The sequence below is a fragment of the Phyllostomus discolor genome, chromosome 10 (assembly GCF_004126475.2).
Source record: "Phyllostomus discolor isolate MPI-MPIP mPhyDis1 chromosome 10, mPhyDis1.pri.v3, whole genome shotgun sequence".
Taxonomy (NCBI): Eukaryota; Metazoa; Chordata; class Mammalia; order Chiroptera; family Phyllostomidae; genus Phyllostomus; species Phyllostomus discolor.
Genome location: NC_040912.2, coordinates 79,270,633 through 79,296,697, shown reverse-complemented (window position 1 = coordinate 79,296,697; position 26,065 = coordinate 79,270,633). Strand labels below are relative to the sequence as shown.

General features: G+C 40.4%; 1 protein-coding gene across 3 annotated transcripts in view; it reads right to left on the bottom strand.

Annotated features, from left to right (window-relative positions):
- EXOC4 (exocyst complex component 4) overlaps nucleotides 1-26,065 on the bottom strand; it is a 676,926-nt gene that overhangs the window by 427,243 nt on the left and 223,618 nt on the right. The window lies entirely within an intron of this gene.

Here is a 26,065-nt window from a genome sequence, read left to right as displayed (position 1 = left end):
CAAAGTATCTGCCCAGATGTCTTCTGCTGCCCGTGGCTAAATATAATGAGAATAACAGACTTAGGTGGGCTCAAGTACGGCACCAAGAAAGATTGATAAATGAGCAGATGTCAACTGAGAGAATGTTCTCCAGTGCCAAACAAGGGTTCTGCGCCTTTGTCCTTGTTTCTGGTCAAACTTCTCTTTTCCTAATACAATGGAAGAGAAACACAGCCCAAAATGCATGTCATATTTATTCATGTCACCACACTGGGAAGACAATGAAAACAGAATTAGAATCCCCAAAGACTACGCTAGTCTAGAGCTATGCACCCGCACTAAGATGAACAAAATGTAAAAGACTGAGTTCTATAACAGAGCATAAAAGTCAGCCACCTACGAATAGCACAGTGTCCAGTAAAGGCGGACTTACAGGCAGAGAAAGGTGCCAGGAGCAGAACGCTGGGAAGGAGACTGACTGTAAGGGGCGCCAGGGAACCTCTGGGAGTGGGGAAATGTCCCATGTCTCCAAGGCGGTTACATAACTGGATACGGGTGTCAAAACACATCAGACTGTCCACTTAAAAAAGTACATTTTACTGTATGTAAATTACATCTTACTAAACTTGATCTTTAAAATAATAAAATGGACAAATGTAGCTTTAAAAGGGCACCAATGAAAAGCCTTTAGAAGTCAGTATGATTCAACAACATTAACTAGCTATAAAATATAGTTAGAGTAATATTACATTAAATTCACAGATGCACAGTATCTAGAAGAAAAAAAGTAAAGCATCCAACTCTCCTGTGGAAAGGTCAAATCATAGCTGTAAAAGAAAAGAATCCTTTCTTTTTTTTAAAAAAAAGAGCAATTTGAACGAACTGAAACAGTCAAGAATATCAGCCAGAATGTCAAGGTCATTGGAAACGTGGAGACATACACTGGGAAATGAGGGTTTTCCTCTGGAAAAGAGGAGGCTCAGGGGACACACGCTGGCCACCCCCATGAATCACAGGGGCTGCCATACGAGACTGAGGTGAAGCCGAGCCAAGCCAGGACCAGCGAGTTTAAGTTACAGGCACAGGCTGGAAAGCGACGTGAAGTGATGTTCTGAGAACTCAGTAATTGGGAGAGTCGTGACACTAGATGGCTTTTAAGACCCTGTAATACTGAACATAGTTCCAGCGAGTGACGAAAAGAATTTAAACTGGGGAACCTGCAGCAAATACGGAAGAGAAGAAAATTATTCAAATGCAAAGTCTAACTGATTTTGTGACAAGAATGTGACAGTAAGAAATAAGAGAGTGAGTGGGAAGTGAAATCAAGTCATGGCACGCAATGGGAAAAGGGAAAGGACCTAATGTGTGTTGAGTGGCTATATGGTTTTGGCTACTAAATATTTTAGACCCATCGAGCCCTCACAACAAACCACTGACGTAGGTATTAATTCAAGTCCATTTTTAGAAAAAAGAAAATTGAGGCTCAGAGAAATTCGACAACTAGTTCAACATCTAAAAACTGAGGATTCTTCCTTGGACCTGACGCAGCACAGCCCCACACCATGTCCACTGGACACCAGTGGGATTCCCAGCCGGAGGACGTAGTTATCTGGGAAATTAACTTTCAAGAGGCACTTCATTTCCTAATGATTCTAACAGATGAAGCGTTACTTTTATTTTTTCCTCCACAAAGCAAGGGTCTTGACCCTAAAGTCTAGTGAGAGGGGGGGTGAATCTCTAATTTATGCATATTTGGCAGAAAATAACTACCACACAGGCAAAAAAAAATTCCTTAAGTCACCTTTTGAATCCCTTAAAAATTGTCAAATACCAAGTATATATACAGATTCCTGGACTTTTGAAATCCCAAAATAAAATGGAATTAAAAAGACAAAATGGAGTAAAAGGTGAAGCGTTACCCTCCTGCTCATTTGCCCCCTACCTCGCTGTTATTGCACGTATGGCACAAAGCGCTGAAGCACGCTGGCCAGGAGAAAGGAAGGAAGGAAAACGGCAAATGGGAAATGCAAGGTTTTTCTGCAGCCGTCACCCAGCACATCAATACCCTGGTGCTTTACACACAGAACAGAAAAGGTTACCCCTGCTTTCATTCCCTTGATTTGTGTGAAGCTCCCATTTGACAAAATACCATCTAACCAACTTATTAGCATGGTCCTGGAGATCAAGGATAGAGGAAAGGGAAAAAATGACAATACTGAGGTTCTCATATTTCAGTTAAAATGCAGAAAAAAAGGCATTAGACTCTGTGCGGTAACCTACTTTAATTTGTTACAGGAGTTGATAGAAATGGGTCCCAAAGTATTTGATCCTGACTGACAAAGAAAAGACGATTTCAAACCGAAGGTACCAGAATCACATGGAGAATGCGGTAGATGGGTTTTCTAATAGGAAAACAAATGAATGGTGGAAGTTATCATAAAAGTCACTTTACCAGCAGGAGATGTACTAAATTTCATTTTAACTTGATTTTAAATGATTATAGGACTAGAAGGAAGACAGATAAAACACTAACGACATTAGTCCTAGACATGCTGTGATTATTAAGGTTTAAAATTTTATTTTAGACCTGAAAAAAAAAATCAAAGTACAAATACCTATAAAAATTTATTTTAAACATGTATTGGGTTGCACAAAAAATCTGTTCCATTTTTTTCCATTCAATGGCTGTAGTAGTGCTTAGTTGTCTTTAAGTTCACTCAAAACAGTTTTGTTAGATGGCATTGTGACAGTGGTCAGGTCAGTGTGCATTTTTTAAAACCTTATCAAAATTGGTGAATTTTTGTGCAGGCATTTTAATTTTGAAGATGGAAGAAAATACACAACATTTTTGGCACCCTATGCTTTATTATTTCAAGAAAGGTAAAATGCAACTGAAAGGCAAGAAAAGATTTGTGGGGTGTATGGAGAAGATGCTGTGACTGATTGAGTATGGCCAACATGGTTTGCGAAGTTTCTTGGTCCTATTGACATTCTGGCCAAATAATTCTTTGCTGTGGGGCTGCCTTACGCATTGGAAGATGTTCAGCAGCACCCCTGGCCTTGGCCCCCCTAGAAGCTGGTAGCAAGAAACAGCTGACATACTCCAAATATCCACATCAATAAAATTATCACTGAAAATGAAAAATGTCTTTTATGGAAAAAATGTAAGAAACTTTTTAGCCAACTCAATATTATTTTTCAGTCTACCTGGGCATAATTTTTAAATTAGGTTGCAAACATTAATGATGAGAAATGTTTTATCCTCTTCAGGAAAGATATGCTGAGGTCTCAACGCTTTCATTTTTCGAAAGCACCATTATTTGGTGTTAAAAGCCAGGAAAAATGTATGTATATAATAATCAAAACGTAGCCCCTAGCCTTTACTATTTAACTTTGTTCAGAAAGGTATAATTCAAAATTTTCTGAGTAATGATATTTCTTGGAGAAATAAGATCAACCTAATTTAATTTACAGGCTAACTAAAGACTGAGGGTCCATTTATCACTTTTAAAATGCCGGCCAGCAGGTGAGATGAGTTTCTGTCACTCACAGCACTGTCAGGATGACTCAATATGATTGTGAAGTCGATTTTCACGGCCATATTGGAACAAATAATAAATGTTCCCATGGCGGCTTCCATTTGAGGCTCTCAGAGAATTTGACTGATACAGGGGCTAAACGAGCACACTTCTAGCAGTAGGGTCACTTTATAATCTCATACTACTCTTTCTAAAGCTCTAAAAGAAGCCACTCGAATTATTAAAGCCTGAGCAAGAACAGAACAGAAGTAAAGATGAAAGGGACTGGGCTTATTGCGCTGGAAGAAGACGCGGCGTGCAGGTGACCTGATCATCATCATTAATCACATGAAAGCTTACTGTATGAAGGATGAATGGGGGTGCTCGGGGGGCAACTCAAGCAAAGCTGGGAGGTAAGGAACTGGGTGAAATGAAGGAGGAAACCTGCCCACAGAACAACCATTCGGTTTGCAAGTATAAAACGTCTCCTCTGAAACCCAACATTAAGGAGTATCATCTAATAAGGGTATGGATGGCATCGATATAATGAATTAAATTGTATCTGGACACTCAAGGTAATCTACTGAGATTCCAAAAAATACTGAATTAAATAGAAATAATAAATTAGCCTGGCTGGCGTAGCTCAGTGGATTGAGCGCGGGCTGCGAACCAAAGTGTCGCAGGTTCAATTCCCAGTCAGGGCACATGCCTGGGTTGCAGGCCACGGCCCCCAGCAACCACACATTGATGTTCCTCTCTCTCTCTTTTCCTCCCTCCCTTCCCTCTCTAAAAATAAATAAATAAAATCTTTTTTAAAAAGAAATAATAAATTAAATAGAAACATAAAAATCTGCCTTAGGGAAAAAAATCTTACACTACACAGATTATGTCAGGGTACTGAATTTATACACAAAGTGAATATTGGAAGAGTTGTACAAAAATCTCTGATTGCCTTCTTAAATTATCACTAACAGGAATTAAGTACCAAAACCATAAACTGCAAAGCCAACCAAGAGTTTAAGAACAAAATCTAAAAAGCTCAAGTTCCGTAAAACGCTCAAGCTGTGTGTTTGTGGTGTGACTAACAATAAGCAAAAAAATTATTTTGATGACTATGGCCATGTTATGGCTCTCCACTGGCTTATTTCTAAGTTTAAACACACTTAACATCACTAATACTTTTAATGTCTAAGTTTAAATTCTGAATCTGTCCACAAGTTTGAAAAAAAAATTCAAATTTTCCTGAATACAGAGAAAAATAAAACTGATACTGATCATCAAATATACAATTTAATGCCGCTCATTAAATCAGATTAAACCATTTCAGACCATCTTGTGGACACCTGTGAGGGGCGTTCTCTGGCCAGCCTCGAGGAGATGAGATACGTGTTGTCAGGGGTGTGGAAGAGGGAGAACCCTTGCTCACTGTTGGCTGGAATGCCGACTGCTGCTCCTAAAAATTTAAAAATAGAACAACCATATGACCCAGCGATTTCTCTTCAGGATATATGCTGAAAAGAAATGAAATGTGCTCCAATCCCTAACAGCCAAGACGTGGAAACAACCCAGGCAGGTGTCCCTCACCACATGACTGGACCAAGAAGCCGTGACACACACCGGAATGTTATCTGGTCTTGAGAAAGAAGGAAATCCTGTCATCTGCAACAAGATGAATGGGCTTTGAGGACACTGTGCTCAGTGAGATGTCAGAGAGAGAAAGACAAATGTTCTATGATGTCACTTATATATGGAATCTAAAAAGCCAGACTTATAAAAACAGAGAGCAGAATGGTAAAAGCAGAGGGCCAATGGACTGGCGGGTAGGGCACTTAGGGAGATGTTATTTCAGGGAACAAACTAGGACCTAGTAGATACGTAAGTCCTGGGGGCTTAACGCCAGTGATTAGAGTCAACAATACTGTGCCTTCAACTTCAAAGCTGCTAAGAGGATAACTGTTGTCACCACAAAAAAGAAAAGATACGAGACTCGATAGAGCTAAGGTTACAGAGGTAATCACACTGCAATAAATGTATTAAATCAACACACTGTACACTTAAACAATGTTATTATATGAAACTATATCTCAATTAAAATGAATAAATGTGCATTCTCTGAGCAACATATTCTTTCAAAATACTTTTTAAAAAAATGTTTACAAAATGCACTTATCTTGCGTACTAAGTAGGAAACAGACTGGTAAGAGCCTTCAGGGCCTCGCCATCTCCCGGGAATCGAAGTACAGGGCCCCACGAGAGCGATATGAGCCTTTGCTTTCCTCACTGGTAAACCCGCACACACGAGGCAAACACAGCACCACGGCAAAACTCCTTGCCCCCCAAAATACTCCCAAGACTGCCTAGAATTGTTTACTTTATCATACAGCTAAAACTTACACCAAGTAAAGGCTCAAGCACACAGGATAAGAACTTGTCCTTAAAATACAAAATCCCCTGGGCGGATGACTCGCACCTAAAGAGGAACTATTTATACATGCATCATCATTTCCAAGTGCGAATGGCCAACAGCTTTCATCGGTATCAGGAAATGCTACCAGGTAAGGCTCAAGAATGGTAACAGTGCAACAGTGACAGACATTCGGACATAGAAAAGGCATCCGAGTGCCATTCGGGCATAGAGTCTCATACACTTTCTGTGTAAAGCAAAAGTTCTGAAACTGTTTGGAAAAAATGGGGAGAATCATTCCCAATAAACAAAAACATAACCACTAAAATTAGCTTAATTAAACCTGATTATTTCATGTAGACATAAATATTCAGACTATGAGTCATGATTTAGCTTATTGCCACCTATTTTAACTTGCGTGTTTCTAGAATTAAAAGTACAACTGCTAGCAATGCCAGGAAAAATGAAACAGTGAGAGAAGGGTTTTGCTTCTCTATGTAAAAACACCCACTCATTAAGGGACTACAAACTTAAAACAAATTATTTTTTAAAGTTTCTTGATGCAAAGACAAAGAGTGTTTTGATAAGAAAAATAAAGAATAAATAAATGCATTTTGGCAACAAAGTCTTTATCTACTTTATAAAGGGAAACTATTAGCTTTGCAAGTGAAATTGGCAGTCTATTAGGTCAATATATTATCACATAGTATGCAAATTGATAACTCCTGGCAGAAATTTCACAGAAAAAGGGACCCGCAGCTTTTGAATAAGAAAGAAATGGCAATTTACCAGAAAAACACACTCATACATATATATAATGAGCTATGCAGTAATAAATTAAAGCACAGATTTGGAAATTATGTTTGTATATTTGAAAGTAAATAAGAAGGCAACTTAGCAATTTAGCAATTGGTTATAAAAATGAAGCCATGCATGGAATATTTATTAATGTTCATTTAATAGTTTTCTAAAGGCATATGAACTATGATTGGGGTAATCAATTGGAGTTATACTGACTTTTACCAATTTCTTTACCTGGACATGCAATACTATGTGTTTATAAGAAATTTCCATTAGTGGCTCATTGACAAATGGGACAGAAACAGTATTCTGGGGCTGAAGTTTGAAGCAAAAAAAGAAATGGCAACATTTAGGTGGTAGGTGGTTTGCCACAGATTACATAATGACAAAAAGCAGCCATAAGGAATAAAATTGCAGCCCCTGGAAGCAACTGCATTAGTGAGGCAGGTGCTGCAAAAATGATAGCAAGTAATGGCAATGGTAATAGCAAAAAAACACCTTCTGTTTATCTAATGCCTTCCTTCTGAGGTGCTCAGTGGTACCAGAGAGAAATCTCTAACCACTCCTCCCAGGCTTTGGAGGTTGCTGGTGGTGGTGTTTTTACAGATCTGAATTGTAGAATGGCTTATCAAAGAATCTTAACACCAGAAGGGATTCTGAGAGATTACCCAGCAAACCCATTATCTCTACAGCAGAGGCATCCCTCAAGGCACCCCTTAGAGTTTTCTGGGAGAGAACCCACAAATCCTCAGGTCCAGGGATTCATAAACTTCATACAGCAAGGAACTTCTTCCAGAAGGACAACTAAAAATCAGGTTATCTCTATGATGGGATTTGGAGACAGCTTTTATTCTTAAAAAAGCCAGATGACAATTTCCTTTCCTATACTTGGAAACTGCTATGGCACACAAAGAAGGAAAACCCCCACATTATTGAATCAGCACAACCTACATGAATATTATGGTTAGCCTTTAGACAGAAACTATATCTAAGACAAATGGATTTTCCTGTTCTTGATTAACAGGTACTGACAGAGCCCGTCTTCACTTAAATCAGCAAGTAATAGAAGGCAGGTCCGAACTCCATTGTGTCATCTTTGCCAAAGTTCACAATCTGAGTTAGTTTTAAGGTTTACACATTGGCAGTTATGCAAAATGAGAACATACAGCCCAGGAGGGAAAGTTAAGGACAACCTGCAACACAGAGCGATAGCTGCATGCATCAAATACGAGCTGATGACAACAAAAGAAAAAATATTTCTTATCTAAGCAAAGCCTAACAGCGCTTGATGCAGGACAGAATGAAGGATGCTATGCCCCTTCCACGCAGGTGCAGGACACTCTGCTACTGCCTTCCGTCCCACTCTTTGTAATTACGGGTGACGAAGTGTGTATGTGTGTGTAAACATGAAACTGTTCTTTCTAGAAGCAATGGAGTAAAGCAGATACTTTAGCATACCACAGGTACAAGGTAATATGAGTAAAAAAAAATACAGACAGACAATTAATATCTCCAGAATGGAGAATGACATATCACTGTCGGTTTATACTAAAAACGTACTGAATAAAGCACGCTGAAAGAAAAAAAAAACACACAGCGATTTCAGTAAGAAAAGAGCAGCAATGTGAGCCTCTCCTTGTACGTGCATTCTGTTTCCCTAGAGACCTGAAGTTCCTCGAGAGCAGGGACGCAATTTTTAATACACATTACAAATTCTATCACAAAAGAAAATATAAAAGGACTAAGGGTAAGAGACTTTATAAAAAGGAGAAGGAGATCTTTGTGAAGCTATGAGGAAGGACAAATGGTTTAATAGCAACTAAAAAAAACAACTCAATTTGAAAAGATACCCAGGCCCCTACCGTCACCGCAGCATTATGTACAACGGCCGAGATACGCGCGCGACCTCAGCATCCATCAACAGAAGAGCAGACGAAGACGGGCTGCACACACACAATGGAATGTCACTCAGCCATAAGAAGAATGAAACCTTGCCATCTGTGACAACACGGATGGACCCAGAGGGTACTGCGCTGAGTGAAATAAGTCACATAGAGACAAATATGATTTCACTCACATATGGAATTAAAAAAAACAAACAAAACAATCTCATAGATACAGAAAACAAATTGATGGTCACCAGATGTGAGGGGGGCTGGGGAATGGGTGAACATGTGAAAGGGATTAAGAAACACAAATCACCAGTTATAAAAATTATCACAGGGTTAAAAAGTATAGCATACTGAATTTAGTCAATAACATTGTAATTATATATGAGGTCTGTCCAGAAAAAGTCCAACCACTGTTAATATAACAATGGGTTGTGCAACTGCAGTGTAACCTGGCAGCCCAGGAGAGTGGACTGGAATGCACATGCGTGAACAATGACAACTTCACTGTACTAGTCAGTGGGGGCGGTAGACGCCATTGAGTAAGCACGTGTACTGTGTGGCCATGACATGGAAAATGACTGAGAGAGTAGAGCAATGAATACGGATCTGCATCAAATTTTGCATTAAGCTGGAACATTCCTCCACAGAGACTATTCAGATGATTCAGAAGGCCACAGCTATGGATACCTGGTGATTGGCAGCTTTATCAGGACAATGTGCCCACCCATGCATCACATCTTATACAGAGTTTTTTGGCAAAACATCAAATCACCCAGGTGTCTCAGGTCCCCAACAGCCCAGATGTGGCACCTGTGACTTCTGGCTCTTCCCCAAAACTAAAGTCACCTTTGAAGGGGAAGAGATTTCAGACTGTCTATGAGATTCAGGAAAATATGATGGGGCAGCTGATGGTGACTGGGAGGACCGTGTGAGGTCCCAAGGTGCCTACTTTAAAAGGGACTGAGGCATCATTGCCCTATGTACAATGTTTCATGTGTCTTGTATCTTCTTCAATAATGTCTCTATTTTTCATATTGCATGGCTGGACACTTTCTGGACAGGCCTTGTATGGTATAGGGTGTATACCAGGCTTTTATCAGAGTGATCACTCTGTAAGGTATTTAAATGTCCAATCACTATGTTGTACACCTGAAACTAATATAATATTGTATGTCAACTGTAATTGGAAAATAAATTAATTTTTAATGAAAAGAAAAATGATTTTACTCCAGCTGAATATTTTGGTAGAATGGAGGGTTTTCCCATGAAGAATGATGTATCCTTTCTGAAAAAGTAGCAACAGGGAATTATAAGAATTTCCAATCTGGTAAGTGGAAGCAAGCACTAAACAAGAAAATAAATATCTGATATCGAATATAACACTAAATAAGGATCTACCCAGCTCTTGTCCCACAGGGAAAAGGGGGACTGAGCCTGGATTCAGATGATCTGGACTTCAGCCCTCGGTCTGCTGCTCACTAGTGATAAGACCGGGGACAAGGTACCCACCCCCAGAGCCCAGATGCCTTGTTTATTAAAGTGAAACTACTCGTATGGTCTCACTGTCTGCCAATCACATGTTTAAAAGGCAGGGAAAGTTCTTCTACTTGTTGCTACTGCAGATAGGAAACATTTATGTATAAAAGAAAACAAAAGGAACCGAAAGCATGTGCTATTGTGATCAATACGTAAAACTATCTCAATACAGTTCATGATTACACCTGAGCACTGATATGAACTCTATTTCCCACAGATGCTTAGATAAAAATCAAATGAACAGTGCCTACCACCGTTATTCTGGTTGAAGACAATATGAAAGTCCACGCGCCAGACTACCTTCAGAGGAATGTGGGGAAAAAAATCCCACATGACGTTCTGCTGGCTCTGCCTGCTAAGCACGCAGCCAATGACCACAGGAGCTGGTTCATGCAGGAACAAAGCACCTGACTAGTAAGTAGAGACAGTCTTCTCTTGGCAGGAAAATGAGCAAAACAGAGTGTAAGTGCTATTCTCTCTATTTCCATAATAGTGTAGACTTAAAAGGAAAAAGTGTGGTATAAGAAGTAGGTAGCTGTACGATGGTGTAAAAGAATTTAATTTTCTGAGACTTTGGGTAAGAATATATGGCACAGCTCACATAAACTCGCAGGGTATACACTGCTAGTTGTCCTCCAATATCCATTCTCTCCTTCTTCCTGGCACACGAATGACTCAAAGTCCTCATTATGATTCTGGGAATCATCCTGAGTCTTCATTGCAGCTGGGTATGGGCATGTAATAAGTTATGGCCAATGTGAAGTGTAAGAGGAAGTCAGCACGGGCAGCTTCCAGAGAGAGGCGCTACTTTGCCCCACCTGCTCCCTCTGACTAATGTACAGATAGGACGGCAAGAGTTAAGTGCCCAGCTTGGGCCTGGAGGCCTGGGGAATGGAGCATGCACATGATGAAACATTAGGAAAGAAAGAGCCTGGGTCCTTGAGGATCCTCGTGAATCAAAGCCACCACACCAGGACTTGACTGCCAGACTTCCATATGAGAGAGAAATTAAACGCTACCTTGTCCGCACCACTGCTGCGCTGAGTCTGGTACTCACAACCACACCTCCTCCTGTGCCGGGATGAAGACGCTGGGCAGGAAGTCTCTCAAGTTGAGGAGAGTTTTAAAGTGGGTTGACAGAAAGAAAGAAACAGGCTCAGATAAAATAGGCAACACAAGAGACAAAAGGTGTGACTGAGAAAAGTAGTGTGCTGAAGACGGTACCCAGTAATATTTTACCGAAATAAGGAGAGCAGTTAGAAACAGTACTGATGACCCTGTTTGTCTAACAGTAATGGCCACAGCTTGGCCAAAGTGATCTTCAAAGTGAGTAAGTGTGATCTCATAAGAATCACTAAGACTCTGGGATTATAAACAGAGAAAGACAAAGAGAGCAGGAAGGAGGGTGGAAGGAGGAGGAAAAGGTAAAGAGTATGAGAAACAATACCATATGTAAAGGAGAATTAATTATTGAACACTTACTCTTAGGGAACATGGCAGCCATTTCTCTCCGGCTGCCCTATTTAATCCTCACAATAACCCGACTAATCCCTATTATTACAGATCAGGTCAATGTGGCTGGAAAAAGTTCAGCAACTCAAAAAGCGAGTAAGTGGAGAAACAAGAATCCTAGTTCAGATCTTTGTCTCAAAAGCCTACACACTTTCTTAGATCTGGACAAAAGTTACTAGACTCAGAATAGAAGCAAAGCAAGACACCCAGTCTGGCATGCAGACAAGAGAAATACACGTGATACCACTCTATCAATCTGAGCCATCAGAAAAGAAAGCGATAATGTGATAGCAACAGAAATCTTGGAAGAAAATGAATATAGTTCACTCAGTTTATAACAGCAACAAGATGTATGCTGGAAATACTTGAACATGCACCCACTAGCCTTAGGAGAAAGAAAATGGCAACATGTTTTGGAGGGTAGATGTATGTGACTCCGGGACTAGCCAGAGACTATAAAAGAAATCAAAATTTCTACAGTAGAAGTAATTTTTAATCACATCAAAGAATTGATATTACTGTAAAATATGTATTACATGGGCCTCCATAAAATAGCATCTGAGTCCCGATGCCCACGTTTCATTTGAATGCAAACGCCACCCTCGCCCGGAGAACGCTGGCTGGCGTGACGTGCCTGTCATCCTTACTCTCCAGTATTTCCGACGGCGGTGCTCATCCCAGTGAGGTCAGGATTCACAATGGCTGCAGCCACTCAGATAAGATTGTACGCATCAAGGTACGAGGAATTTTTTAAATGAAATCCTGATCACAATTGTCTAGCACCACGTTAAGCCACAAAGAAGACAGCTGCTATGTCACTGAAAGACAACATTAGCACACCTGGCATCAGAAAGACTCACATTCAAGGTCCAGCTTTTACTATAACTAGTGTGACTTTGGACACGTCACGCACCTGCTCTGAACTTCATCAGTAAAGTCAGGATAACATTTACCTCCTAAACTGAAAGTGCCACGCCAAAGGTCAAGTACACAAAGACAGTGGGTTTTACACTGGATACTCAATATACAGTGTCTGAGTTTAACTGATGCACAAAAAGGTTGTTTAAAAAAATATTTGTTTGGTGTGCTCCAGCAGAGATAATACGTAAGGTGTGGTGCCACCCCACCTTGGCATAATGACCCCTGTGCTCTCGGGTACCCCGCCTCCTAAGCACCAGAATGCAAACATGTGTTAGCACAACCACACAAGCACCGCTGAGAAGTAAGCAGCCATCACGCTTGGGATGATGTTGGCTCTGAACATAAAACTGATCCCTGCTATTCTACAGTTTTTCAGTTAATGTCCCCAAAGACAACATATTTTCAATCAAGCTGTTCTTCAAGTGCATATGAGTGACTCAATAGACCCAAAGTAAATATGCAGCTATGTTTGCTGACTCGAAATCACCAGAGAAGCCATTCTCAAAGTCATTTATTCCCGTCCTTTGTTTGGTTCGGCCTGATTGACTTTGAACATTGATGTCACACTACCCCTGTGTGTGTGTGCGCGCAAGTGTATATACATGTTAATGTAATTCAATACATCTGGGTCAAACCACAGAGGAAGCGTGCCTCAGCCCTTGATTAAGGCCTGCATTAAACCATCAGACCCCATCACAAGCTTTGCTGATGAGTAGCTATTTGGACACACACAGAGCTGTGATTTCCATCCACTTTACTAATCAGCAAGTTCAGATCTGCTGCTGAAGTGACATTGATGAACAGGAATGATGTTAATGTGACAGTGATGAACAGAAATGACAGCTCAGAGCTGATTAAAATTAGCTGAGGTTCTTCAGCCCAGGACAAAGTGGAGGGGCTCTGAGAACAACTGCAGCCAAATGCGCATCTCTGCAACAGCAGGGAAACGCCAAAAACACATGTTTACTGATTATACGTAAACTCGAGCCAATAGATACCGCAATGTGACATTTAAAATGTAGGCAGTCATTATTCAAATCCTACATTAAATCAAAAATGGCAATAAAAACATGAATACATAGAATCAAAGTGCTGAGCAAAACCACATGTCAAAAGGCGGAGGGTATGATTTCATTATGAAAATGCAGGGCACACCAGCAACACAAGCCAAATGCCTGTTGGAGCTGAAATCGGATTCTCTAATGCCAGTGCAGGGAATGCGGCCGCTCTCAAATGCCATGTGGACTCCCCGCATTTCTTGTTCTCGCAGACTCAGGGGTACGTATCTTACCGACAGCCTCCACGACAGTTGCCTCGCCTTCCCAGTCTCCCCCTTCTTGCCACCTACTCCTATGCCTCGAGGCTAATCAGTACATCAGCACAAGGAGAAGGAGAAGAATCACTGAACTGGGTTTATAAAAGTCAAAATGTACTCCTGGCAAAACGGAAGGAGCTACAAACGCATGCCTATTTCCCAACACAGTTGCCTTAATCCATTCACTCATGTTTTCTAGCAGCATAGTAGAATTTCAAAACAAAACAAACAAACAAACAAAAAACCCAGAAAATCTACATAGAGATGTCATAGTCAGCTGTGGCACTGCCATAGCTTCTTACGGCGAGGAGGTGACCTTAAATAATCCACAATGAACAGGCTACCCTCACTGCTAGAGTAGAATAGGACAGAGATGTCTTTTTTTTTTTTTAAATGAAAGACCATTTATACATTCTGCCACTGTTAAATTCTATGTAAAGTGACCAGATTCTCATGTTAACGGCACTGAATTTAATTCCTAAAAACAGATTTACTCAACACATAAGCTGCACCACCAAGTCAATCCAAAAATGCTGGCATCTATAAGCTGCAACGTCCTGGCGCTGGCCCTCATTCTAGCACTGACGATCTAGAAATACTGCAACACAAAGTGTCATATAGAGGAGGCTCTAGTAAGAATAAATAATAAAAACATGTTCGACACCAAAAATACTGGTCTCAAAATTCTAGAAAATATTAATTCAAGTTTTATATAATGTTACTATTGCTATCAGTTGAAATATTCTACCTAAGAACACTAAACAGAAATGGTTAAGTGCCTTCTAAGAATCCAAAAATCTATAGATAAAGCAGACACATTTTACAAGCATTTCTGAAAAGAGGTAACAAAAGAGATCAAAGAACCAGATACACGGCTCAGAGCTTCTGTAATCAGATACCGAAAGTCAATCAACATAGGCTATTCTTCAATTACTGTATTCCCAGCAGCAATTATTGGCAGGGCTGTTTCTGGGTCGCGCTCCGTCCATGTAATTTGCTCCCTGAAGTCTCGGAGAATGGACGGTATTCAGGGAGAATCTTTCGTTTTAAACCCCAACCATCTATCGTAACATTCCTCCCTTTTCCGTTAGTCGAAATTATCCTTTATTAGAATTCCTTCTCAAAAGTAAGTTTTCTGAAATTATCTAAATTACTTGATCGCTTCTGAATAAGTCAATTACAGACGCCTCCAAACAAATTTATATTGAGGTAAATAATTCATTTTTCTTCTCCCGCTGAGGTTCAAAATCAAACATGGTCCCCAAACTTAAGAACAGCTGTGGCTGGTTTACAGCCTGGGCTCGCTGACATCCACTCACTGCTAGAAGCAATGGGCATGCAAAGCAGGCTTTCTCCGGGGTCGATGTCTCCCTGCAGCGCCGCGCTTCGGTTTCTGGCACCGACTTCCTACCGCAGCACCGCGCATGGACAGGCCCTCAGGGAGACAAGTCCCCGACCCACCTACGCACCCCCTCTGCCAGCGGGACTCCTCTGCTCCCCTCACAGCGGGGGAAGAGAATGCAGTTGACAGTCATTTCCTAAGAGGGCTGTCACTGAAGCGGTTTACCCTCAATTTTGTCATTCTGAGCTCATCCCTCCTTTCATTTTTCTAAAATACTGAATTATGATGGGGCATATGCTCATGAAGCAAGTCAGGTTAATGGGGAAAGAAAAAGTTCAGAGCATTTTTGGAAGGAAGTGTGTTCCCCAAAATTAGAAATAATGAATACTTGGTACTTTTAAGTCTACCAGGCCTCTATATCCCACAACTAATTCCTAAAAAACTATTCCATAAGAAGATTTTTTAATGAAAATACTATCATGTGATTGAAAGTTAGGGTCACCAAAGAGAAATAGTATGACTGAATCCTCAATTGCAGCCCCAAGAAGGACTTACGTCCCTCGGGACGCCTACAGGACGGGGGCAGAGACCGAGGCCTGTGCTACCTTTGGCTTTAATAAGACACTGGGCACGTGAAGGGCCCTCTGGTTACCAGGCAAGGTGGGGGCGGCAGAGCTGAACAACTAATGGCGGAGGGCTCTGCACCCCACACAGTGGGTTCAGCAGCCTTCACTCCGGCAGGGGGTGTCTAAATTCAGTAGCTGGCTCTGCCTTTGAAAAGTCCAGAGGCCCCAGTCCTGTTAATGGCACCTCTAGAACTCCTACATGTTTAACACAAAAAAAAATTTTTCATGGTGATTACTAAAGGGAAAGGGGATAGAGGGACGTAGAAGACGGTATAGCAGGGACAAATGGTAATAGAAGGAGACTAGATTTGGGGTGGTGAACACATAATACAATATATAGATGACGTGTTATAGAATTATATACCTGAAACCTATAAAATTTTATTAACCAATGTCACCCAAATAAATAAATAAATAAATAGAAACATTTTCACATTGTTTTTCTTACTGAAGTTGACAGACCTGCTCCCCAGCTTTCTCTGGGTCTCAAATCCAGCCATAGGCCAAGTCTTTCTGGGTCTCATTACAGTGTCCCATTGTCTCCTCCAGCTCTCACCTACTTGTCAAAATTCAACAACAGAAAGTAAATTCAGTTAATGAAGCTGTAGTAAGAAGCCAAGCACACTATACCGACAAATCTAAAATACTAAATAGGAAATGGTTTATTACATTAAAACTAATTAAAGAAGCATGGGTACTGTCCAACATGGTTAGATCTCATAGAACACCGATGGCAGGCTCTACAGTTCAGCAGTTAACCTAGGAAGGACATATGGGTACATTTACAGTGGACAAGATAAAATAAAGATACCTTCGCATATAAAGACAATGTCAGCAATGTCTCAAAGGATATGAATAACAACAGGTACCATCCTATTAGTTTTAATTACAATCTTTTCCTCAGTAGAAAGTTTTTGTTCTTTCTTAGTTTGCTACGGCAAATATGGATAATAAGAGGCGTTTGTATGTGCATGTATAGTAACAGGTGTCTATTGGTGTCACCCCCAAATGTTCAGGGAAGCTAGTCTCTACCAGCTCCTGTCCTCCTGAATCTTGCCAGGCTCTCAGAAGTGCCTCAGCTCTTACAGCACCTTAACTGGGATAGAAGATTCAGGGAAGCCCCTCCACTGTGCTCCAGGTCTTAACACGCCAAGACACCTGGCATCGCTTGTTCCCTCCCCACAGATGCCTTGGTGTGGAAAGTGAATCAGGTTCACATCCTTCCTCTGTTTCCTTGACAAAGCTGTCTACATGCAAAGCCTCTAGCCTTTCTCTGTCACTACTTTAAACTATTTAAACAATTCTTAAAGCCCTCAGCGGCTTCTCCTTGTACCCGACTAGCGTGACTCAGAAATCATATAACCAACTTCCTTGGGTCCATCAAAGTACACAAAGTATATTCATGAGAACTTAAACTTCTCTTTAGGAGATTAATATTTGAGGAGAGATAAAAAAGGATACCCCATTTTCTTAATATTTCTATTTGGTTGATGGAAAAAGAAAACAATCAGGTGTCAAAATAATTTATCTTTTTCTAGGCTACAATATCATGCCACCCCCATGACTTAAACTGCCAGAGATCTGGAATCCAAGAGCAGCTCAGGCCTGGACTGTATGTCTGCAGGCTCTGTGACCTTGGGCATATTATTCAACTGCTCTAGACCTCATTCTCTTTTCAAAATTTTTATTGAATTTATTGGAGTGACATTAACAAAATTATATAGGCTTCAAGTGCACAATTCTATTAATACATCATCTGTATACTGTATTGTGTGTTCACCACCCCAAGTCAAGTCTCTTTCCGTTACCACTTATCCCTCCCATACTCTCTCCTACCCCCCCACCCCCTTCCCCTCTGGGAACCACCAATCACCATACTGTCATCTGTGTTCATGAGTTTTGGGGTTTGTTTGTTTGTTTTTGCTTAATCCTTTCACGTATTTCACCTAGTACCCCAAACTTCTCTCCCCTCTGACAGCTGTCAGTCTGCTCTCCGTATCTATGAGTCTGTTTCTATTTTGTTTGCTTGTTTGTTTGTTTTGTTCATTAGATCCCACATTTCAGTGAGATCATACAGTATTTTTTCTCTCTCCGACTGGCTTATTCCACTAAACAGAATACCCTCCAGGTCCATCCATGCTGTTCCAAAAGGTAAGATTTCGTTCTTTTTAACGGCCCGGTAGTTTTCTGGGCCTCATTTTCCACATCTACTCCCACACTTCCTACAGGATCCAGTGAAATAATGTATGATGTGGCCGGCACATTGTCAACTCCCAATATTGTCAGAAAGGTTGAAATATTTCTCCAATTACAAAGGAAGCTCTAGATTGCTATTCCTGATCATCTCTGCCCATGTCATTCGCATGACTGAATAATTCTCCAAACAGAAAAATTATGATCTACATATGCATCTAAAACCCCACATGAAAGTGGTATTTTTAATATGATATCTCTAGTTGTCTTTCTTTTTGGAACAATCATGCTTCATAAGCAGACAATGATGCCACATGAAAAATGAACATGGACATTTGAATGTATGGATAACTCACCGAAAGGTAGCATAAGCAGTGGAGAGTATACTGCAGAGTCAGAAAGGCCCAGGTGTGAGTCCCTACTCCGCAATGTTATTAACTGAGTTATTTGGTCTTTTTGCTGCTCAGGGCCCCATCCACAAAATGGGAAGACAACAGTTACTCCTCCCAGATTTTATGACCGCAATCAAGTGAAGTGACATGAGTGAACCACCTGGCACAGAATAAGGACTCAAATGTAAGATCCCTCCTGACGGGCAGAATGAATTCAAACTGCAACCCCACCCCGCCAAGTTGCTTTTTATTGCCAAGTGAACAGAGACGTCTGAATGGCAGGAATTGAGTTGTGGAAATCCACTCTTAATATTCCTCTGGTTACATAAACAAGTGATACGCACTAATTACAGTGGGGTTTTATTTTTTAAAATGAAAGGCAGACCAAATACCACACACCTATTAAGAAGCCAAAGAAGAGGGAGAAGAGAATAACAAGGGCACAGATGGTAGAAGCTGCACATCATTCAAAGAGGCAATGGGGCCAACAGAGGCTTTCAATAAAAGCAAAGAGAACCCTAGGTGGTAATGGAATGGATACTTTAGATCTGGGGAAGCAAAACATATTCACTATTCTTCCTGATGCCGGGGGAGGCACAGATAACATCTCTGGTCTTAATGAGCTATATTCCACTGCCAGCTGCTCAGAGCAATGACAGAGTTCGCCGCGGCGGAGACTCCATATACAAAAACTCCACAGCCCCTGGAGCCAGGGGTGCAGGGCAAGTGCTAAGTCATAATCTGTTGGTGTTTGGATGGATAAATGAACAGCGATTTAAAAAAAAAAAAACCCACAAAACCTTGCATCTCCAGCATCTTTCTTCTCTAGTAACTGTCAAATTTACATATATAGTCTAATCTCTCCCTTTGCTCAAATGTGTTGGCTTTGGGTACTTGAAAAAAAAATTAATCAACTTTATTTTTTAGAAGTTTTAAGTTTACAGAAAATTACCTATTTTAGAGAGTACCCATACACATATCCTCTCAATCTGAGCACTTTTAAGGGTCTGGGCTCATTTAAAATATTAAATTGGCCCCTAGCATTCAAATAAACCAATAAGCAAAATGACAAAAGAAAAGAATCAGAAACCCTCTCTTACTTAGATTTGCATAAGCCAAGTGATGGCGACAGCAATCTGAACACAGTATAATGAATGGTCAGTCACCAGGAAGAATGAAAAGTGCAGCCACAGATTTATACAGTACATATCACAGGAGGGGCCGCACTGAAGTCAAACTCAAAATCATGGCAACTGATCAAACAGGTAAGTGTACAGTAGCTCCCACTTATCCACAGTGGATACGGTCCAAGCCCCCCAGTGGATGCCTGCAACTGCAGACAGGGCTGAATCCTATGTTTTTTCCTGTACCTACAAACCTATGATAAAGTTTAAACTACTCCTGCGCCTTGCAGCCACCGTTAGGTAGAACAGGGTGACTAGACCACAGCACTGGGGTACCAGGGCAGTGGATGTGACAAGGAAGACTAAGTGACTAAAAGGCCAGGAGTGTCTACCGCATGGATATGCTGGGCAAAGGGGAGATTCACATCCCCATGCCCCAGGCCGGACAGAGCGTGGGAGAGTGGAAGCTTTCATCATGTTACTCAAACGGCTTGCAATTTAAAACTTATGGATTGTTTACTTCTGAAATTTTTCATTCAGTATTTTCAGACCGCAGTTGACCTTGGGTAATTGAAACCAAGGAAGGCAAAACCAAAACTGAGCGGGCTGGGAGGCAGGGAACTACAGTATCTGTAGGAGTCGGAATTTTCGCAGCCAGTCAAGAGCCTTAACATCTCCTTAACCTCCGTGTTTGCTGAGACTAGAGGGAAACATTTCATGCCAGCTCAATCTCCAGTGTGAAGGACTCGAACGTTCCTGACATCTAGGCTCAGAGCTTCCTTTATGTTTATTACACAGCAGTTTTTAACTATGCAACTGCTCCTTCTCATTTTTAATGAGACGAGGTGCCCTTTCGGGTCCTACAGGCACATTAAGCAAAAGACCATCAGGTGAGCCATCACTTCAGCCGGCAAACAATTAAGTGGACAGTACAGTGCAGAGGTTTTCAAAGCGGGTTAGAAGCGCAAGTTCTTGAGTCCCACTCGTGACCTAGTAATGAATCAGATACCCAGGGACATACACAGCAGCCTAGGTTTTAACAAGGCCTCTGGATAATTATGACCAAGTAAGGTTTGAGAATGACCAGTGTATCCAAGCGTGTCTGAACATTAAAGTGAGCAGTAAATATGCTCCCCCCCATTTTTGCTAAAAACAAGAAAGAATTTGGATTGTTGTTAGAACAATGTTGCATATCATTTGGGGATGTTGACGCTGCTTTGCAGGGCTTCCTATAGGGGCCTACTAAGTAGAACACCAACTACCACACTTTTTATTAATTGGTGCAATTCACATTTTCCATGCATCAAAAAATGAACTGAAACCTTCTATTTTACCCATATACAATTGTTCCCTTCCGTACAACTTCAGCTTTATTCTAAACTAGAGTTTTTAACTAAATTTTTGTCTTTAGTTTTACAGCGGTTCAGCGGCTCTCCAGCCTTCCCAAACTACATTCCACCATGGCGCCTACACCTTCTCATTCCTTTACCTGCAGCTCAGGGTGTATGATACAACATGCAGACCCGAGTAAGACCCTAGGTTCAGGTAAATGAGGTAAGTCTCTACCTGTATGCTCAAACTCTTAGTTAAGCAACATAAAAGGCCCAGCTATTGCGTGACTTAAATATGTATTATCTATTTCAAATCAACTATAGCTTGATGCAAGAAAGCTCCAATTAATGGGGTTATATTACGGTTAGTGTCCCTGTAACTTTGCTGCCTTTTCTATTTTCATCTAAAGCTATTTCCCATTACATCTCTATAGTAGAATTAGTTATATTCTTACTGATGATTCTCTCTGATGTGCCCAGAGACATGAAATGCCTTTGTGAATCGACTCGCTCAACTAGACAGTCATGATACATTTCTTTGCTGCAGGAAGTTATACCATAGTAAACTTCTCTCTTGAGAAATAAAGCATAGCATCAATGACAAAAGTTTTACAGAGTCTTAGATCATGTATTTGTTTTAAATTTTTTCTGCAAATCAATTTGGTCTTTTTACTCATTCCAGTGAATAACTGGTTTATTTCAAATTACTGACCTGTATCACAAATTCCTAACCTGACATCCACTTGGATAAAGGAGGGGGGTCAACACTTATAAATGGGATTAAGTTATTTGGGCAAATTGGAAGAAAGAGATTGGGTATTTCTGTCAAACTGATTTATGCTTTGGTCTACACCATCTCAAAGAAGTAAGAATTTCTCAACAGCTTGGGTAACAATATTGTATTGGCCTTTCAAGTAAAGAAAGAGCCAATTATTGGAGAAAAGAAACTAATGCACCAAACATATGTCTCTCCTGGCACAAGAAGCTAAAAACACTGAATCCTTAGCAGCAACAGAACGTATCTGCTAATGTTTAAGGAAGTCAACCCTTCAGGTACAAAAGGCAAGTAAGAATCTCTCTCACTCCAGAATACTAGCTCAGGGAAAAAAAAAATGATCAGATAAGAAGGAATCCCTTTGGAAAGGGCTTCTTACTCTAGGGTCCATGAATAAAATTACAAAGAGTACCTGACCTTGGGGGAAAAAACATTTTTCTTTTACTGCTATCTAAAATTTAGCATTTCCTTCTATTATCATTACAGGCTACAACTACAATAGTACTAGCATACCTGTAACTCTGTCACCAGTAAAAAATCAATGATATTTCATATGTTAAAGTTGTTACAAGTGTCTGAAAATTTCACTTCTGCTCATAACTGCTTTGAAAATATAGAATATTAGACATGCTACTAGCCCTTGGTATTATAACTGTATTTTAACAGTTGGTTCCTTTTGTACTCCTATGTACTTCTTAAAATATTTAACAACATTATCCTGAGAATTTGAAATGGTTCGTGAGTGAAAAAAATATAGGTTAGGAACCTTACTTTTGCAAGAAGGGAGCAGCATGGAAAGAGGACACACTCCCAAGTAGTCCCAGAAACTCCAGCATAAAGCCTATTACAAGGAAGATTTTCTAAGAAAAACACATGCACATTGCTCTCTTCTGTCTGAAACCCACAAATGTGGGGGAAGCAACACCAGCGTATTATTCTCGCTCATAAACTACAAAAACACCTTGAGGTTGAGATGGCTCATGTCGTCCCACCTGAAAAACTTTCAGCACTCAGTCTGACCTTGGAACTATTAACCAACAGCAGTGGCTGTTCTGGGAAAGGAAAAGGCAGCCCAGCGATAACACGGCACACACACCATCAGGAGCTGCGCTTTCCTCAGTTCGAAACGCTACCAAAGGCACCATGAAGGGGCACCACGAGGAACGAGAACCAGGGCCCTGGCAGCATCAAAGCACCGACCAGCAGATAGATAATCTGCAGTGAACCATCCAAATGGCCGAATGTCACACTTACAAAACAGAATGGGTCAAAAGCTCTGTTTGTGGAGAAAGGGTTTCAAATGCCCAGATGATGGAATAACTTGGTGAAACTGCAGATAGGAGGTTCAAAAAATCGCAAGCCATTATCTTCATAATGATCAGGTATGTTTTGATAGTTCAGTCTCTGCACACAAGGGATCTTCCTGAAATAGTGGTTTATAAGTCAGGTAATTTGAATGTGCTAAGGAAGACCTCATTATTGACAGGAATCTAACAGTAAGTTTTGAGTTGTCTGAGAGCATGCTTTAGAAGAACAGGGCAGTGAACTAAGATCCCATTCCATGGACTCACCCACACTAATTTATAAAGAGTTAACCATTACCATATTTAAATCCTTACTGAGTGTAATATGCAGCACGTGCCTTAACAGAGGTACGCACCAGCTAACTAATCATCTGCCATTTATGCCACGAGATTCTAAATTTCAAACTTCATTTCTGGCACGATCTTTTCTTCTAAACTATCCCAGAAGTGGGCAGCCTCAAGAAGTCAGCACAAAAGAAGCCCTGGCATATTACAGTTATTCCCTGGAATTTTAACTGAGGGTAAATAACAACTGTCACTACAATGTAGCTTTAGACACATTTCTTTACGGCATCTGGCAAAAACTAACACAAAGTGGGGAGTGAAACCCTAGTCGGCAGCTTGAACTGGCTCAGAAATGAAATGTTGCAGGTGCCCTTCAAATGAGGCAGTTTTTGAAAAGAGTTCAAAACAAACCAGTTGGCCATGGCTTTCGTTGAGCCACATCGCAGATCCTTGGGCAGAGAGGCTGTTTCCCTCCCGTCACCCATAAAATGGAACTGCGTGAAATCATGTATATGCAAGGATATCACAAACGGGTGTTTCTGAGGCAGATTCTGCACATTTCAAATGCTCTGCAGCTGAAAAGAAGCACCATTTCCCTCTTTGAACAAAGAATTTTCTATATTCTACACGACTCTGTGTTACATGCCATCCCAATTCTTTCCAAGTCTTGCACAGGCGATTACAGCTCAGTGGACATAAAGACAGTGCCACTGTAACTGTGCCCAATGAGCCCCAAATAGTAAACTTTTATTTTTGAGTATGGCTATCATCACTCTCTCCTCCAGTGTGGTATACGTGATAATATATTATTTGTTATTCAGAAGAGGAAGAGTTCCATACAAAATGAATGGCTTCAATCACCTTATAAATAAAACATGGATAAATGTCTTGCTAAAATAAATTAAAGGAGCATTTGTATTTGATCACTCTATCATATTACTGTCTTTATCTACAAGCAGAAGAAGGTGTTTCCTGAAATTCATTTGTGTAAAGTCCACAGTGGAGAAAAATCACTACTAAGTTAGGGCTGAAACTCAAACAAATCACACATACCATGCATGTCCGAGACACAAAGCGCATTAAAGGAACACGACTCATGAAAGGCAGTGGGGGCTCACACCTATAGTTGGGGGTTGGTTTGTGAGCTTATTGTGGAAGAACTTTTGCTAGCTTGTCTCTTTTAAAAATTAAGCTGTCACACATTACTGAAGGTTGGCATTAAACTCCACTTTCACTTCTTCAAATGCACTAACATGTATGAAGAGAAGAAACGCTAGTCCTGGTGAAATGCCTTTGCTAATTCTGATTCAATGAATAGGAGTCATGAGATAAACTACCTAAATCCATTTTTTTAAAGAAAGCTAAACCCACACCATTACTGTCATACTGTTAAAATTACAAATACATACGAAAAAGAACTGGAATAAATCGCAAATCGTAAACACAATGTATTTTGCTCAGGGGTGTAATTCTAGGTTATCTTTCATTCTTCCCATTATTGTTGAAATGCATTGCAGGCAATACCAACTTCAAAAACTATAGAAATATAAATACAGGACACATTGTTTAAATGAAAGCATTTTTAAACAGAACTGACAAAACTGTTTTCAGTGAGAAACTCATAAAAGAAAAAGCTTTTTTCTCCTATGCTATGGCAGGGTGACTTACAAACATAAAATTTTACTGGGTTGGCCAAAAAGTTTATCCAGTTTTTTCCGTACGATGGGTCTAGCAGTGCTCAGTTGTCTTTAACTTCATTTGAAACAGTTTTGTTAGATTGCATTGTGACAGCTGTCAGATCAGTGTGCACTTAAAAGAGCTTATCAATTGGTGAATTTTTGTGCAGCCATTTCAATATTGAAGATGGGAGAAAACACGCAACATTTTCAGCATACTATGCTGTATTATTTCAAGGAAGGTAAAAACGCAACTGAAATGCAAGAAGAGATTTGTGCCGTGTATGGAGAAGGTGCTGTGACTGATCGAACACGTCCAAAACAGTTTGCAAAGTTTCTTGGTACTGTTGACATTTTGGCCAAATGATTCTTTGCTGTGGCGTTGTCTTACACATTGGAAGATATTTAGCAGCACCCCTGGCCTCTACCCACTAGAAGCCAAGAGTGGGAGATAGATGACATACTCAAAATATCCAAATCAATAAAGTTATCCATGAAAATGAAAAACGGGTCTCTTATTTTACAGAAAAAAAACATAATGAACTTTTTGGCCAACCCAATAATTATAACCATCATTTGAGATTAAGTAAAATTAAGATCATCCAATTTCTAAGGATTTCACATTTCCAACTATTGTTTCCCATGGCATAAACAGCTCTACAAGAATCATGTTAAAATACTGACAGTAATTGTATTTGATGCAATAAAAGTTAAGCCTAATTCATCCAAAGGCCACTCTGCAAATTTATGAACTCTGTCATCTCCAGCAGCCAAGGTTAGGCTGGCTCGGTTTACTACCCAGACCATGCCATGTGTGTGTAGCAGCCCTGAGGGGCTGACATTACATATGACATCCTTTTATTTACTTTATGCACCATCACCGACAGTACGCATTTGCACTGGAAGCTTATTTTCCATCAAACTGGGGCCATGTGAAATACATCCTTGGTTGATTTTTATGACTAAGAGGGGAAAGGCATAAATGAAACTCAAAAGCCTCACTCTCTTGCTGAGTTTCTTATGAGGAGGGAAAGAGAGTGACAAATAGGAAAAGAGAAAATATGAAGAAAAAGAAAGAAGGAGGGATGAAATAAGACAGAAGCAGTGAAGGGAGGACTTCAGGAACTGAAAGGAAGAAT